We start from the raw sequence: 16,891 nt of genomic DNA on the forward strand, positions 1-16,891 counted from the left end.
AATAGGGTGTGGAGTGATGCTGGCTTGCTCTGCAAGCAGATTTTACCTTCTAAAAATCCATTGTTTCCTAAATGCCAGGGCCACACAAGCGGTGACACAGAGCCGCCCTAGCCCATCAAACCTGGCTTTGCTGGTTCCTCAAACCCAAATTTATAGGAAAAGTTTGTTGGGGGGAGACTCCTATTTCCAAAAAGGCATTTAATATTTTTTCAAGTGGATAAAACCCCTGTTTTGCCACTACTGAATGTTAAATATCTGTTTTCTTGTTTAGAATTCAGTTAGTGACTTAATTATGGTAAAATCCAATTATGGCCAAACCAAAAGAAGCTGGAATTCGAACCGAAAGTGGAAACATCCAGGATTTCAGTTTGGCAGTCTGGGTAAGTTTCACTTTTTGCCTGCAGCTGTCCCAGGAGAGACGCGGTGCCTTGTGCGCCCTGGCTGTGGCACAAGCCGCAGAGCCCGGCACGGCGTGGTGAGGGCGGCAGTCGCGTGCCCTCGTGCCGGTGCTGCGGCTACTGCTGGAAATGCTTCAAAGCTTCTGACTCCATTTGATGTAAGAGTTAAAGGACGATTCGGTATAAATAAGAAGTTAATTGCTGTGCACCTGCGGATAAACAGCTGCAGTCAGCAGTGTGTAAAAGGTCTTTAATGATGCAAACAACTTTTGGACAAAGTATAAAAGAAGACAATTAAGCAGTTGGGTCAGCAGGCACGGCAGGCAGACGTCTGTAAGAGGTCCCTTCATGGTTGGTGTTGGAAGCCGTTTGCTCTAGGTGCAAACAACCATGTAGATGACCTGAGGTCCAGCCCTTTTTCATACCCGCTGTAAAGCCAAACCAAACCCAGAGAGAAATGGGGCGTTAGTGCTGGGCTTTGTCCTGGTTATGGCTTGGGCTGTCGTTCAGCCAGGATGCCACGCTAACAGCCCTGGCCAACTTCAGTTTAGACGTGGTGAAAAGCCCGGGGGACGTGAGGTGGGCCCCAAGGAGGTGCGGGTTCCAAAGGGAACTTTGAGGTTAGTGACCAGCTGGGACAGGGCTGGTCTGCAATGCTGTTGAAGTGCCGCCGGACGGCCTGGCGCGGGCACAGGTAGGGCTCTGTGAGCCACCGCACATTGCTGGGGCGTGCGCGATTCCAGCTCCCGGGGTGAGGGGCCCTGACACAGAACGCCGTCTGTGTTACGATGCCACAGTGTTCTGTCAGCACAGCCCAAGGATTTTAAGAGCCTGAAGAGGAAAAGTAGCCAAGAGCTCAGGGTGACCTCGCTCAGCAAGATCGCGGTGGAAGCTGCTTTGCTGCAGGCTACCTTCCCGAGCCATGGGTGGGAGCACCCCGAGTCCTGAGGGATGCACTCTGCCGGCATCAGCCCTCTGCAGGAGCCGGTGTGCGCTCGGGGAAGCACACAGCGCGTGGCCGAGCCCGTCACGCTCCACAGGTCAGCAGCTTGCTGCCTCCAAGGTATTTCTCTATGGGCTTCAGCTGAGCATCCCTGAGTAGTCGTTAGCAGATGGCTGTTGAAATGAATCCTCCGCAAGTCTCAGGAGGGGGAAAATACATCATTTACCAGGCCCTTTGCCGCCTCTGTGTAAATGCAAGCACCCGAATAACTGTTTTTTTGCTATAACAGAGCAGAAGCATAATCTGGAGATAGCTGCTTCTTCAGTTCGGTGGTTCACTGTAGTATTTGACCTTGTTGCTGGCACTTTGGTGACTTCAGGCAGCTTGCTTAGCAGTCATTTCCAAAGTTGATGCAATTGGTGTTAATTAGTTATTTTCAAATGATCTTTATTTTTAACTTCAGCAATTGATTTCATGTGCAAAATATTACTTCTCAGAGCCTAATTTTGTGTCTGTCCCATACCTGCCGCATTTGTGGCGGGTACAGCCAAGCAGCGTGCGCTGAAACTGCAGCGTCTCGGTTCTGCTTTTTTGCGCACCTAAGTGGGTAAATTTGTCATTCTCTTTCACAAGCTGACCCAGGTACCTGCTCTCCAAGAGCTGCGCCTGGGGGGGACAAGAGAAAGCTGCCACGGGAACACGGTGCCCCTTCTCCTCCTTCCAGCGGTCCTGGCGTTGTTTGTGCACGGTAAATCATGGGAATGATAAAAAGTTCTTTATGGAAAAGGTAAGAAAAGGTGGAGCTGTTGGGGTAGACTATTGCCGGAAAAGCCTGGGAAACAGAATCAAAGAAATGGCTCCCACCACTTTTGGTTGCCGCTGCAGAAAGCAGAACCCTGGACATGCCCTTCAGGAATGTGCCAAGAAGCGCTGCGCTCTGGCAGGCACTCCTCAGGGAGGCACAGCCAGCAAGGGGCAGCGGCAGCAATATTTCGACTGTGTCCAAGCTGCTAGCTCTTCACAAAATACAACCACATCTTGTTTGAGTGGGAAACGCATTTGACAGGGCAGGTGTCGGTGCCAGACCTGCCCAGACTGGGATGCCAGCAGGGACACTGCTGACCTGGCGGTGCCAGCCCGGTGCTGGGTGGGTGCTGGACACCCAGCTTGGCTCTGCCTGCTGGTGCTTCCGCAGGTTTTCTCCTCGGCTGGGGCACCTCCCGGGTAATGGCTGGGTACTACGAAAGAGCTGGGTATGCCGCAGCATCACGGCAATGTCCCTGTTCGGTGCAAGCGCCCCATCCCTGGGCGCCTGGTGTTGCTGCCGGTGAAGGGCAGGGGCAGGCTCCAGGCGTACACACGCCTGAAGAGAAGGGTCTAGAATCAGCTTTCCTTTTTGTCTTCTGTTAATGTGATATACACAGTAAGAAAAAATAATAAAACAAAATAATAGTGAGATATGGTTTGGTTTGGTAGGCGTGCGTGGTGATGGGAGCCTTGTGTCATGTGCTGTGCCCTTCTGCAGTATGGTGGCAGGAGGTGGCCGGCAGTTATTCAAGCTTTAAACAGCAGGCAGGGGCAGCCCAGGTCCTGACGCCCGAGTGTCTGCCTTCCTCCCGCGGCTGAGAGACAGAGGGTTGATCTGGATTTTTGGAGCCCGCAGTGTTCTCCCTTGGTTGAGTTGGGAGGGAAATCCTCACTACATCTGTGGCTGGCTGGCTGAACCCTGGCTGGTGGGACCACAGTCGGGGTTTTGTGCGAGTTTAGCCTGTGGCAATACAGCTGCCTGCTTGGTTTTTTTCTTTTTTCTTTTTTTTTTTTCTTTTTTCTTTTTTTTTTTCTCTTTTTCTCTTTTTCTCTTTTTCTCTTTTTCTCTTTTTCTCTTTTTCTCTTTTTCTCTTTTTCTCTTTTTCTCTTTTTCTCTTTTTCTCTTTTTCTCTTTTTCTCTTTTTCTCTTTTTCTCTTTATTTTTCTCTTTTTCTCTTTATTTTTCTCTTTTTCTCTTTATTTTTCTCTTTTTCTCTTTATTTTTCTCTTTTTCTCTTTATTTTTCTCTTTTTCTCTTTATTTTTCTCTTTTTCTCTTTTTTTCTTAAGAGAAAAAAAGGAAAAGGAAAAAAAAATTAACTTGAAAATCGGGAGCAAAGAGCTGATTACCACATCCGCCCTATGCTGAAGAGACCCCAAAAAAAAGCTTTGGAAAATGTAAGCATCACTGATCAGTCCCTATCCTGGTGGCAGTGCCTGCTCAGCTCACACCGAGAGGTGACTTGTCCCGTGCATTTCGCCCAGCAGCGTGGCTGGTGCCAGCAGTGGATGTGCTTTGGGCAGATGTCACCGCTCATCCATGCCCTCGGTGAGGAAGAAATGAAGCAGAGAGCACTCGTTCGCCAACACTGGTATGTCGCTTGGCTATCCCGCGCCAGGCTTTTCTGGGAGTTGGGAAGGGCTCCTGTTCCCCCATTTGATCCGCATTTCCCTCATCCCAGGGGAATTCCCCAGCCCTGGCACCAGCAGCTGGTGGGTGAGCTGGGGTGGAGGCTCCCCCAGCTCTCTGCTGCTGACACAGGAGCTGTTGCAGTCGTGTGGCTCGCTGTGGCTATGGCTACAGATAAAATATTTTGTATGTGGGCATCTCTGTGTCAGCCAAGCAAACTCACCCTGACGGTTACGCTGCCCTAAGCAGGTTGTGCATGCACCTGGCATCAGACAGAGACCCGCGAGGTGCGGGACTCCGGGTTATCTGGGGCCGAGGAGTGAAACTGGGAAGCTTGTGCCTTGTGCTGGCATCATTTCTTTTTCCTTTTTCTTCCACACAGTGCTGTTGTAGAGGGTCAATGCAAACAGGGCACTGCTGTCTCCTTCCCTCCTCTCCCCATTGCCCTGCTGTGAGCCACCACCTTCTGCCCCCTGGGACCCACCCTCCCCGCAGGTCTGCCAGCTCCCACGTAGACACACTTCCACTGGTCTCTGTAGGGTCTGGGGAGGATGCAGGGCAGAGCCCAGTGCCTGCCCAGGCGCTGCTGTGGGCGCTGCTGGGACAGGGCTGGAGTTAGAGGGATGCACAGGCGCACGGGAGATGGTTGCCATTTCAGGGTACCAGCAGGGGGATGTGACTTGTGGCCCAAGCATCTGGTAGCCCTCCCCATGCAGCGTGGCAGGGGGCCGGGCGGGGGGCTGGCATCCCCCTGCCAGCTCCGAGGCAGGTTTTTAACAAGTCACCCCCTTCTGTCAGGTTGCTTGATGAGGGATAAAGGGAAATAATTGCATTTCCAAGGTACGGGAGGCTGGGGGGCATTTCTGGCTTCTTCATTTCGGTCCTTGCTCAGCCCTGCAGCTTCTTCCCTGACTGCGGTTAAGGAGTCGCAGCTTTGCAGAAAAATACCGGTGGAGTCTCTTGCCAAAAATTCACAGATAATTGTTAACTTTTTTTTAAAGCAGGCTGCAGCAGAATTGTTCTCCTTAATTTTTAGGAGGTGGCAGGAAGGTGTTCAGAGGGTGTGATGGGGCTTTTGCAGCTGCGGCCGTGGCGTGCCCAGGCTGCCAGGGTTGTGGCGCAGGGTGACGCCTCCCACCCCTCCATGCAGGCGCTAAGGAACAAACCCTGATCGTCTCTCCAAGGCACAGACCATCAGTCCTGATCCCAGCACTTCTCCGGGCTCACTGGGACCACACAGGAGCCCGTAACCGCAGTGCGCCTTGGATCAGGCTTCCTCTGGGCATGTGGCTCAGTGCTCCCCTTCTGCGAGAAGAGTGCGATGTTATGCCGAGGAGAAATAATTTGAAGCCAAGTTTCTGACGGTTTCTTTGTGTAAAACTGCTCATTCAGGGCCGTGCAGCCAGCTGCTATGTGAGTGCTGCTGTTTTTCACAGCATCCTGACCCACACCTCTGTTTCACAAAGGTCAGACTTTCAAATGAAGCCCACTCATCTGCAGCGTGACTACGCTGGGCAGCTGGAAGCAAGTTATGTGTGGTGACATCTTCACTTAATTTACATACAACCAGGAAATATGTGCCACGAGTGCCACCAGCCTCCTAAGCGTGATGAAGACCATTCCCTCAGTTTCCTCATCAATTACAGCAGTTCAGGCTGCTGATTCTCTTCTTGCTAAATTTAGGTGGGTATCATCAAGTGTTTGAACTCCTCTACAACAGCCATACTGTTGCTTTAGTTTGTTAATTTAGAGGTTGTCTCAATTATTTAGAGGTTGTTTCATTATTTCAGAGGCTGTCTGGATTTGTCTACATGAGGCACAGACTGCAGATGGTTTGTTTGCCCAAGGTGTCTTTGTGGCCGCCTCTCCGAGCAGCAGGCAACACGCTGCCTTCGTCCATCTATGGTGGGATGTCTCTGCAGGTCAGAGGCAGAACTCAGACGCTGTGGTGGCCAGCACAGAATGAAAACTGAAGGTGAGAAACATCAGCAAAAGGGTGGAATAATTCAGGGTGGTCCACAACGGGAGTTATGGGATGACATTTGGCCCAGGAAAGTTTCGGTGCTGTGCAGAGGAGAATGTCCTCACACGGAGCTGTGTGAGCCGTGGGAGATCTCTGGGAGGAGTGGTGGGGCTCCTGTGCTTGAGTCATTCCAAAGGGACAGAAAAAAAAGCCATGGAAAACATACTGGCAGGAGCTGATGAACCGTATGACCTAAATGACATTTTCCATCTCCCAATTGATGTGACACAGCAAGTGATTTATTTTGACCTACCACCACTTTACTACAATGAATAACGCCGAGCTGGCAAGTAGCTGCTCTGACCTCCGGGTAGAGTTCTTGGTGAAATCTGGTGGTCACGGAGGCGCTCGGAGAGAACCCTTGAGACCCACCACGAGAGCTGATGGGGTTGGTCTGTGGGTCGTGCTCTCCGTCCTGCCCAAACGGCCTTGTCAGTGTACAGGTCCCTGGGAGAGAGCAGCTGAAAGCATTAATAACACGTGGGTTGCCCTCTCTTGACTTATGAGATCACATTTTTTTCCACATCCAGGTCATGTGAAAAGCAGTTTAGCAGCAGAAAATGAAAATGTAGGTGAAATGTCATCCCCCACTGTATTTTGGAAATTCCTGCTATTCTGCACAAAGCGCAGGTGGTGCTGGGGCTGGGCGGCAGGGTGCTGCCACGGGGCGGTGGACGGGGCTGCCCCTGCCCCTGCTCGCCGAGCACCAGCTGCCAGCAGCCGCTGGCTTTGAGGGAAGCCCCTTCCAGCACCCATGTATCCAGCTGTTCCCTGTGCATGGGAAGCACTGCGCTAGCTGCAGTATTTGTTTTAAGTTACCAGGACTGAGTGGTCATTGTAAAATTCTGAACAAAGAACCACATGTGCGTTTTGGGAGAAGTACCCAAAAAAGGATCAGCGGCAGCAGCTGGGAATGGTCCAGGAAGAGGTCAGCTGTGCGGAGCGATTTACGGGTGCTGTGGGTGTAAGCAAGTAGCAACATTGCCTCAGCGCTTTCATAGATCAGCGATTGCTAACTTCATTATATTTGCTGATGTCTTTTTATGGGTTTTGTTTCTGTAGATTCCTTCTTAAAATAATAACAGCACCTCCTTCAAGGGTGGTGGAAGCAGTTACGGGAGCTAGAAGGAGGCAGTAATTAATCTGCTAAAACTGTATATGGGGAGCGTCTTGATTTTTAATTCCTGCGCTATAAAACAAAAGGATAAAGAGTTGCTTCTGAAGACCAGGCTTTTCTGTGAGCTAGTATTCATGGAAATTCATGGAAAGACTTTCCTCTGGCTGTCTTTGGGCAGGGGCGTTACAAACGTGCCGTGCACCGATTACAGGGAAAGCGTCCCTTGCCCGATGGGCTGCATGCAGGCAGGAGAGCCGTAGGTGTATTGCCTGGCTCCCAGCAGGCACAGCAGCTGCAGTGATGGAGACGTGGGGATCCAGGGATGGGCAGGGTGATGCAGAAGCTCTGCAGAGCATCCTCGCACCATGATCGCAGCACAGTCCACGTTTTATGTAATAAGCATGAAGTCTACAGACGCAACTGGAAAGCCAGCACAGTGAGTAACAGGGGAGAGCAAAAGCCTGCTCTGGGGACTTGCTTTAAAGGAACTCATCTAGGGGCGACAGCTCATCTCTGGCCTTGCAAAAGCATAATTAAGCGAGGAGTAAACCAATGCAGACAGCAACGATCACACCTTCTTTTCCACACCATCCCCCTTTCCCTGTAGGCAGCTGGGATGCAGGGAAGATGCCGGTCCTCTGCTCTCACCAGCGTCGCCCCTTCCTCGTTGTACAGGTGCTACCTGAGCTCCCCTGAGCCTCCCAAACTCCGCCTTCAGCCCATCTGTGTGCCAGCACTGGGGTGCTGATTGCCTGCTAGCTCACGTAAGAAAGGAGCCTGACATCAGGTCGCTTTGCAAATCGGGCTTCCTAGGATTTGGTATGGCATTAAATAACTTTAATTTTCACCCAGTTCTCCTGCAGTAGAAGGTACGTTCTCAGACGTACACACGTGTCCTGGTTCAATGGCCTGAATGCTCTTCTATGCCACATACGGGGGGTTTATTGTCTTGGTAAACCTGAGGCCGAGTTGCCCGCTGGGTCCCCCTTTGCCTGTGCTCTTGTGCTCTTTGTCTCCAGCCCCTTGGGGGGCTGAGCCCTGGGACAACAGGGGGCTCCCAGCCGAGCGGCTCGGCATTGGAAGGACCCCTGGTGCTTGCTCACCCACCCGGCCGTGGCTGGGCAGCCTCCAGCCCACCGCGCCAAGGGAGGCTGTACGACTCATCACCTTGGCTACGAGTTGTTTCAGTCCCAGGGCTGGACAAGTGTTAGTTTAATAAGATGGTGCTAGGAAAACCGCATCCCCCAGTTAAAATGAAGGAGTTTGTTCTCCTCTTTCCACCTGACTTTATCTTTGTATCTAACAAGTCTCTGCATGTGGAAGGAGAGCCTAAAGGGCAATCGGATCTCTTGGCATCATTTACCAGCCTCCTGGTGCAACGTGGTGAGGAATGTATGAGGAAATGTGATGCAGAAGTCATGAAGCTGTTGTGACACCCCTTGCCACCATGCAGATCACGTGCATTGCTGGCCGGCGTAGTGCTGGTGCTTTCCCCCCGCTCTGCATTATCCTTGACAAACTCCTACACCTTTGAGCCCAGGAGGTGCTCAGAGTCTGCAGCCTAGTTTAACCTCACAAGGTGAAGACGTTCAATACAAAGGCTCAAAGTCCACGTTACTTCCCCAGGAATGTAGGTGAGGATGAGGTAAGAAGTAACCTGAAAGCATCTGCTTGAGGAAAACAGCGTATTTTCCAAGTAGTTCCCTTGGGGGCTTGAGAAAGGAGAACGCTTCTGGGGGGATCACCTTTCCTTAGAAGACTCTCCAAATTTTCTCACTTCGCACCATTTCATTTCATACAGCTTGGGTTGGAAGGTGAGGAAATAGAAATTTCTACTGGAAAGGCTGGGAGCCCTGGGAACCTGCCTTCTCTCCACGGTGAGTAAGATGCGACAGCTGTCACGCTGCCTTGCTTCCCCCCCTTCCCCCGTGAGTGTCTTGGTACTTGCTGAGCCTGGATCCCTGGGTGAGAAAGCCCAGAGGCTGCTTTCTCACCGTTTACCTTTGCTTTCACTTAGTTGCCATGGAGTCGCTCATATCGCTTACTTTGCTTGCATCATATTAACAGCTGTGCCATACTTTTCTATGCTCAGAATTTTACCAACACCCACCCCATCGCTGTGTCACCCTGTACTCTTTCAGGCCAATCTCCTTATGGAGAAGGGCATCCCTTAACACCAGAGTAGTTACTAGTAACCCTCCCTTCGTTTGCAACACGCAAAACAGAACTCGTTGAGTCGCATGCCCAAAGGCAGGGTCCCAGACCCTCGTTTAGGTACCCACATGGAAGTAACTGGGTTTTGGAAATATATTCGTTACAGACAGTGGAAGCTATGGCTGCTTGGCTCTTCTGAAAATCAGGGCACTCTGTTTCGGTATCTAAATGAGGATTAAGAAGCTCTGAGTGCAGCCAGCCAAGCCCAAGGGTCTGTCACAGCTCCCACTTTCTGTTCCAATACTGAAGTGCTACAGCCATGTCTCCAAACATGACTAATTGTAGTTACTCCTCCAACCCCTGCTCTGGGGTGTAACTGTGCTCATTTTAAAGCTACAGCTCAAGATGCATCCTGTGAGTAACCCTGCCCGTGTAGCGCCGGGTGCCAATGCCGTGGTCTGAAGACATGTTGGCCTGGGAAAGTGGGCTACTGGGGCACGCCGCACTGCTGAAAGGTGGCTGTGGTGCTTGTAAAGCCACCCGTGGAGGTGGACGTCCACGCAGGAGCTGAGGTCCCACCCTTACCAGCTGATGGGACTTAAATGAAAAAGAATTCGTTGCTTTCAGCCCAGATCCTGAAAGGTATTTTAGCACCCACCTCTCCCTGAAAGGCCTGCAGTGCTATGGGTGCTCAGCAGGTTTGCAAAGCTCACGAAGCACCTACAGCTGCGGAGCACCATGTGCTGAGGTGGCTAGAAGTGCCCGGCGCTGGCATTTGGGAAGGGCTTGAGGAGCTGGTGCCCGGCTGGGAGCAGCTCCTCCCTCCAGTTGCCTGGCTGCCTTTGGGTACCCAACCCTTTTTTTTTGCCAATCTTTCAAAAACCCAGCAGCTTCCTAAAGTCTCTTGAAGACAGGACCTTGCCCGCTCATACTGCCTGTACCTGAGCGTGCCCGAGGGCTGCGCAGCATCCTGTAGGCGGGGGCTGAAGCAGAGGCGGCCGCTGCGAGGTCAGTGCCTGCTGGCGTCTGCGGGCAGCACCGGTGCTTGGCTGCTGAGGACACAGACGGGGCGGAGGGGAAGGGTGGTGGGTCCTGCTCTTGTGTTTTTGGCTCTGGATCCATGTCGTGGGCTTTGCTGTTGCTAAGGGAACCCACGAGTAGTTATAAAACACAAAACAGCCTCGAGCCATATTGTGTCAATTAATGTAACCAGACATATTTCCTCAAATAAGAACCATATGTTAGAGATAACATCTTTGTTTGTTGCTTGCGGTTTCCTTGATGGCAAACTACCGTGCTAGAATTCTTTAGCGTCCGACTGCTTTATAAAATCATTGTGGATGAAAATATGAAATACCGAGAGTGCTGGCTTGGGGCCGGGCTCGTGCAGGGCTCAGCCCCCCCGGGAAGCAGAGCGGGGCAGGAGGATGCTTTTTGCCCGAACTGCACCTATCTTATTCTCTGGAAAGGGACACCTGTGGTAGCTCTAGTCCTCTCCCCTCTGGTCTGTTGTCCCTTAGTTACCTGTCAGCCTTACACGTGCTGTCGGGCCAGGTGTCTTCTCAGTGCGTGGGCAAATTTTGAAACATCGCCAGTTGCTGTAGGATGCTTAAAGGTTTTCTTTTTTCCCCGAGGTATTGTGGCATACAAAAACCTACAGGCTTTGAAAGAAACTGCAGCTTCTCAGCCTTTAAATCACTTTAAAGTGGAACACAAGAAGTGACTGTGAAAGGGACTTGGGTACCTAACTCCTGGTTAAATGAACACAAACCTGAGGATCCCAAGTCACACAGGTATTTTCGAAACCTGTGTCACTTCACTGAAGGGATGTATTTGAATTTTTGTGAGCCCTTAACTAGGTCCACTTGGATTAAGATCATTTTGCTATTATTTCCTCTCTTGATTCCTCACCAGCACAGGAGCACACATGCCATTTGGCTGCCCGGGACCTCCGCGACCTTCAGCTTGGGCAAATGGTGCAGCCGCTGGTCCACTCGCACGGCGCTTGCTGTGGCAGAGAAGCCCTTTAGTAACGGGATTTGTAAAACCACAAACCCGCACAAGAGACAGGAGCACTTCATTATTCTTCACAACTGTTTTTCACCTGGATATCACTGCTCTCAGATGGGAACAGTGGTTATCAGTCTAATAATTCTTCCTCGGTCCATCCCTGATGATATTTACACAGCGACAGTGCAATAGCCGGTGGGTAAACATAATTTCTTTGATCGATGCTTGCTTACAGCACTTCAGAGCCATCTTGTGCTGCCATTTGAGGAAGGATGCGCAGGTCGGCATCCCGCCACACTGCTGTCCCCGTACCCTCGGGTTATGTGGCTCCCTCCAAGCCAGAACAGTTAGCTGGCTAAGTGAACAATTTTGACCTTGGGGAAAAAGGCTCAAATCGCAGTTGTATGGTTTTTTTCCTACCAAATTATAAAAAGAGGTGGGCTTACAGCCAGGTGCAGTCTATAGGGCAGGCAGAGTCTTCACAGGTTGCCCACAGTTAAAATGAGTATGAATTTTGCCTTCCAATTAGCCGTTTGCCTTGCTCACCAGTTATCTGCACTCCTGCAGATGGATTTTGCTTTCACAGGTACCCAAGCGAAGAGCAAACATAACAGTTCTTTTTCTAACATCAAGGCAAAAGGACTTGCTCCTTGTGCTCTGCCACACTCCATTGCTATCAGCTTATGCCCCTGTCCCCCCAAATCCCTGGACCCCCAGAGTCACCTGGGTGTGCGGTGGGCAAAATTTTGGCATGGAGCTGTATGCACAGTACACTTGAGCTGCAGGCAGGCTGGAGCCCCCAGTTATGGGCAAGCTGAGCACAGCAATGGGACATGTCTTGGCTTAAATAATCCATGTTTTCCTCTGAAATTTGATACTAATACATTAATCAGATCTCACACATAGCCTCTCATTGTACCGCTCGCTCTGTGTTTGTACAGTAATTGATGCGGACTGCAGGGGCTCCGTCAGCCTCGGGGATGGCTGCGCATGTGCCTGCGTTTGCAATGTGATTTTTTTGGAGGATGCCTGAATGAAGCAGCGATGTTTGCGGTGTGATTTAAAATTGAAACTTGATGGCAAGTTGATTATTGTCAAACAGAGGGAGCGTGTGGAGCACAGGCACGCACAGCCCCCCTTGTGCAGCCCTGTCCATGGGTGAGAGGCTCCGGGAGGCTCTGAGCAGCCCTGAGGTGCCTGGAGGAGCAGGAGCAGGCACTTAGCCCTGGCTCTCTTCTTACCAGAGGCGTTTGGTGCAGCCAGTCTGAAATCCCTTCCCTCGGGGGGTGCCTGCTCCCACAGCAGCGTGACTGCAGTTCCCATGAGTTCATCCGCTGCCTGTGCGTGCTTCCAAGAGGAACCGCACTCTGCGACACGCACCAAATGAAATCCAGACACTTTTGGAATACAGACAGGTTGCTGTTGCATAAGGGCAAACGTAAATTAGACTCTGTTCTCATCTAGCATTCAGGGGGAGCATGGCTTGTGGCCACATCCAGCCAGCTCTGTGCTGGCTGAGTAGGGACAAATGTCACAGGGAGGACACTGTGCCCACCCCTTGCTTCCCCCATTACTCAAAGGCGATGCTGTCAGCATATTTATAGTTTTTGGAAACAGATTAGCTCTCTGCTAGAGTTTCTGAAACTCTTCTATCCTCAGTAGCACACCCCCCTGCAGAGGGACACCCGCACGGCCCCGGGGAGCAGGGGGCAAGTGCCAGACTGGGCTTAAGGTGGGATCTGAATTTTCAATTAGCTGAACTGAGTGCTCATTAGGGGAACTTGTGGGGCAGCAAGATGTGTGTGCCACCCCTTTGGAGACAACAAACCTTTTAATGCTCAGACAAACCACAGCTGAGCCAGGCCCTGAGATACTGGGACACCTCGGAGCACTTTTCTGTCTCTCCTCTCCTGCAAACCTGGGACAGCTTCTAAACCAGCATGGCTCAAAGCAACCTAAATCCAGCACCTCCTGCTTCAAACCACTGATAGTTATATATTTACCTGAGATGTCCACCAGCGCAACTAAGTCGATGTTTGTTGGCTTCACGTGGAGGTTTTCTCACGCACAGCAGCCTGAACGAGTTCAGGCTGCGGCACATAAACCCGATTTTAACTTAGTGACTCCAGGGCTGTGGCTGCAATCGCCCTTCCAGGGGCAGGCCAAGCTGGTCCGCGCTGCTGCTGCACACCTGCATGCAGGCGATTTCACAGATTTTAACCTGGTTGGTATCTCACGCTGGGTGGTTGATGCCCTCCCTCAAAGCTGCCCACTCATCAGTAGCTCCGCTGCTCCCAGCAGAGTCAAGTCGGGTGCTCATCAGGGCATCTGACCCCGACGGGTGGGGCTGCTCTGCCCGCATCGCCTGCCAGCCCCCCTTTGCTTCTGGTCCCTTGGGTGCTCTCGGCGCCGGCCGTGTGCCCGGGTGGGTGTGCGTGCGTGTGTGCACGCCGGGGACACCGGGTCCGCTTCGCAATACTTCCACCTACAGAATAAAACCCAGAACGGCAGCGGGAGCCGCTGGCAGCAGCCTTCGGAGCCGGTGGGTGCACAGCACCCCGGGGGGCCCAGCTGGGCCGGGGGGGCTGCTTTAGGGAACCGGGGCCAGCCGGAGTATGGCTGCAGGGTGTGCGCGGGAGTCCCTTGTCCCCTCCAGCAAACCTGTGAAGAGGGATTCTGTCCCGGGACAAAAATGGTAATTTTTGCCATTTTTTTTTTCCTTCCACTGGAATATAAAGACATTATTTTTCAGGCCAGCTTTACTAATTTTAACTTTTTTTTTTTTTTTTTTTTTTTTTTTGCAAAATGCCCTGCTGGGCTGTGGCCAGGCAGGAGATCGGAATGGAAAGCTGTTTCCTTTACAGAAGTGTTTTTTCCTAAGTGGGGCTGTAATTGCCAGTGCTCCGAGCGCTGCTGCCCAGAGAGCTGCAAGCAACAACCTTGTGCTCTGCGGGAGGCACCAAGGAGCACAGGCAGGAGAGCTGCAGGCTGGGCGGCTCACAGGTGGGGCTGGTGTGACGTGATGGATTTCACAAGCACTTCCTGGCAGAGGCAGCGATGGGGGAAGGATTTCCTGGAAAAGGGACCCTTATTGCTGTCATTAACAGCAGCGCGCAAGGCACGCTCTGCTGCACCCACTGCCACTCACCTGTGTTTTTTTGAGGGGAGTACTCGTTGGTCCACTCTCCATCAAGAATGTTCTTAGATTGTTCACTATTTTTTTTCTTCCCGAACCATCCAAAGCTTTTGGTCCACATACATCCTTCCAACATCTGTAACAAAGCTGAAAGCAAAGGATGGTCACAACAGTTTGAATTGAAATATTTGCATCATTTTGTTGAAAAATCAGTCAAAACATTTTAACAGCATGACTGCTTGTGGCCATCTGGGTTTGATGGCACAGACCAAGCCACCTGCCTGCCTGCTGTGATGGCAGCAGCAGCACACTGTGCCCTGGAGACAGCTATAGCGGAACAGCCCGGTAAGGTGGAAAGGAAGGACCAAAATACCTTCTGCACTTCATCTGCACGCTGCATCACTGGTTTCTTTGGCATCCTGGTACTTCCGACAAGGCTGGTGAGAGAAAAAGCAGGGTAAATCAAATCTGAAGGGATGGGGCAGAGGGAAACGGGTGGCATGTGGGGTTTCGGTTAGAAACAGCATGGCAGCAGGGCAACACTGAGTCTGTTTTTTACCATAAAAGCATTTCCACTCTGAAGAGTAAATGTTTTAAACACGGTGTCACGTACCGCTGCGCAGAATAAGGCCTGTAGGGATGACAAGGAGCTCAGTCAGAAACAAACCCGTGCAGGGCACTCAAAACCCCAGCTTGCTTCTCAAATGCGTCCGGCTGGTTTCCAGCGGCTGCCGGGGTCCAGAGCTGCCTCATGCACTTCTGGTTAGCATGGGTGGGTCACCAAAGCCACCGCACCCTTCAGAGATAAGTTTCAGCTGATGAAGGGTTCCATTAGTGACTCATGTGCATGGAAGACATAGAAGAATTTAAAAATAACAAGCATTGAAGAAAAACACTGCTCAGCTACTATGTCGATGTAGCCTCAAGTCAGCCTCAAGTGACTCCTGGAGGTCAATAGAGATGCTTAAAGGTCAAACAGCCCTCTGAAATGATTAATTTTTGTGATCTAATGAACACATAAGACTTTGAAGTGTCCTTAGGAGAGGTATATGAAGTCTAGATGTAAAAATAATGCAGTACCTCTCTTAAAATAGGCTTTGGCTGATGCTTCATGGTATTGCTGATGGTTATGATGCTGAAGCGTGACACAGCAGAGCCAGGTTCCTGATGCCCATCCATTCCTGGCATGTCCCCGAGTTCCTCAGCTCTCACATTGCCTCCCAGCACGACCTGTGCCCCTGCACCCCATACTGCTGCGGGCAAGCTGGTGTTTTCACTGTGCCACTGCTTTTGCCCCTCCTGCAACCAACAGTACAGTAAGTTTGGGGGAGCGGCTTTCTCCCTGTAAACCAGAGAGATGGAGGAATTCGCCACGTGGCAGGGGATGAGGCAAAAGAGCGGAACCTTCGCTCATGCACAGTCCAGCCGTGGCCAGGACAGTCCACTCCTGCGGGGTCCCGGCTGTGCCCACTGGCTGGGCCGGCTCGGCAGCCCCAGCTGCGTGTGCTGCTGGCTCCTGGGCCACCGGCTGTAACCGCACCGCCAGGTGTTGGCCTGTTGAAACTGTTGCTCACCCCAGAGGCTTTTACAAGTCCTCCAAGTAATGGGACACTGACAGGGCTGCAGCCGTTCAGGCTGCTCCACCTGCTCCCTGAAGACCCCCCCAGCACCGCCAAGGGGACCCCGGCAGCAAAGCAGCTCGCTCCGGCACGTGCAATGTCACTCAGAGCCCAGCACAGCTCCTGCTCGCAGCACCGACCCAACAAACCTGGGCTTTGACCAAGATCTTCTTGTGTTCCAGCAACCAAACCTGTGTTCCAGCACGCCAGTGGCAGACGTGGTGGGGTAAGGGTGCCCCGCTGGCTGGGGACCTCCTTGTTCCCCAGGGAAGAACAAACACACACCTCCTTGCCGGCTGACTGCAAGCACTGCTGAAGTGATCTGCGCCAGATGGTGTCTAGATGCTCAGTGTCTCCAGATGTTCACACTTCGCATGGAAGTTAACTTCTGCTCATCGGCTCTGGAGCGAGGGGCACTGGAAGCACAGGAGGGTAATTAGTGCTCACGCATAAACACGCACAGAGAAGCTGAGCCCCCGTGTCTCACTTCAGTGCACAAACTGACCTTCAGCAGAGCCCGAGCCAATTGTGCTGCTACTCCAGCACTGGGTTTTTATCACTGCCCTGCACTACCTAAATACGCATAGCCGGGAAAAGAGCTGCTTCAATTTCCATAGCAACAATCAGTTTCTCCTAAAAGCAACAAACTCATGAAATACAGTCACTGCAGATTAAAACAACCCACAGAGGTGAGGAAGCCATTTATCTTTTCCCTCTTCTCAAAACACTTTGTTTCTAGAAAATAGCGGCGGACGGGCTGGCTGGATGCTCGCAGCCGCCCATGGGCACATGCCAGCTCCAGCCAAGCTTCTGCTCAACCCCCTTTTCCTCCTTCCTCTCGGAGGGCTGCAGAACACGCAGCCGTGCAGGACACCAGACCCATTTCAGGCTGCTCCCACGCTCTGCCCTCTGCCAAGCCCCCCTCAGCCGGAGCAGTTAAACTGTGAGAAGCGTTTTGGGAGAGCAGAGATCTTTTTGTGGGGAGAGCAAAGGTCTTTTTGTGCTGCATTAGTGGCTTCACCCCTGAAGGGACTCCCGGTTAGCAAATAAAGCCT

At 51.9% G+C, this 16,891-nt stretch overlaps 1 long non-coding RNA gene across 1 annotated transcript; it reads right to left on the reverse strand.

The window, feature by feature from the left end:
- Positions 1-10,074: 10,074 nt before the first annotated feature.
- LOC130158443 (uncharacterized) lies at positions 10,075-16,115 on the reverse strand. The gene is made up of 4 exons (XR_008825293.1): positions 14,591-16,115; positions 14,230-14,364; positions 13,085-13,566; positions 10,075-12,500 (listed from the first exon to the last, which is right to left on the reverse strand). It is a non-coding gene; the product is annotated as an uncharacterized LOC130158443 (long non-coding RNA).
- Positions 16,116-16,891: the final 776 nt, after the last annotated feature.

Source organism: Falco biarmicus, chromosome 13, assembly GCF_023638135.1.
Source record: "Falco biarmicus isolate bFalBia1 chromosome 13, bFalBia1.pri, whole genome shotgun sequence".
In the NCBI taxonomy this organism is placed as follows: domain Eukaryota; kingdom Metazoa; phylum Chordata; class Aves; order Falconiformes; family Falconidae; genus Falco; species Falco biarmicus.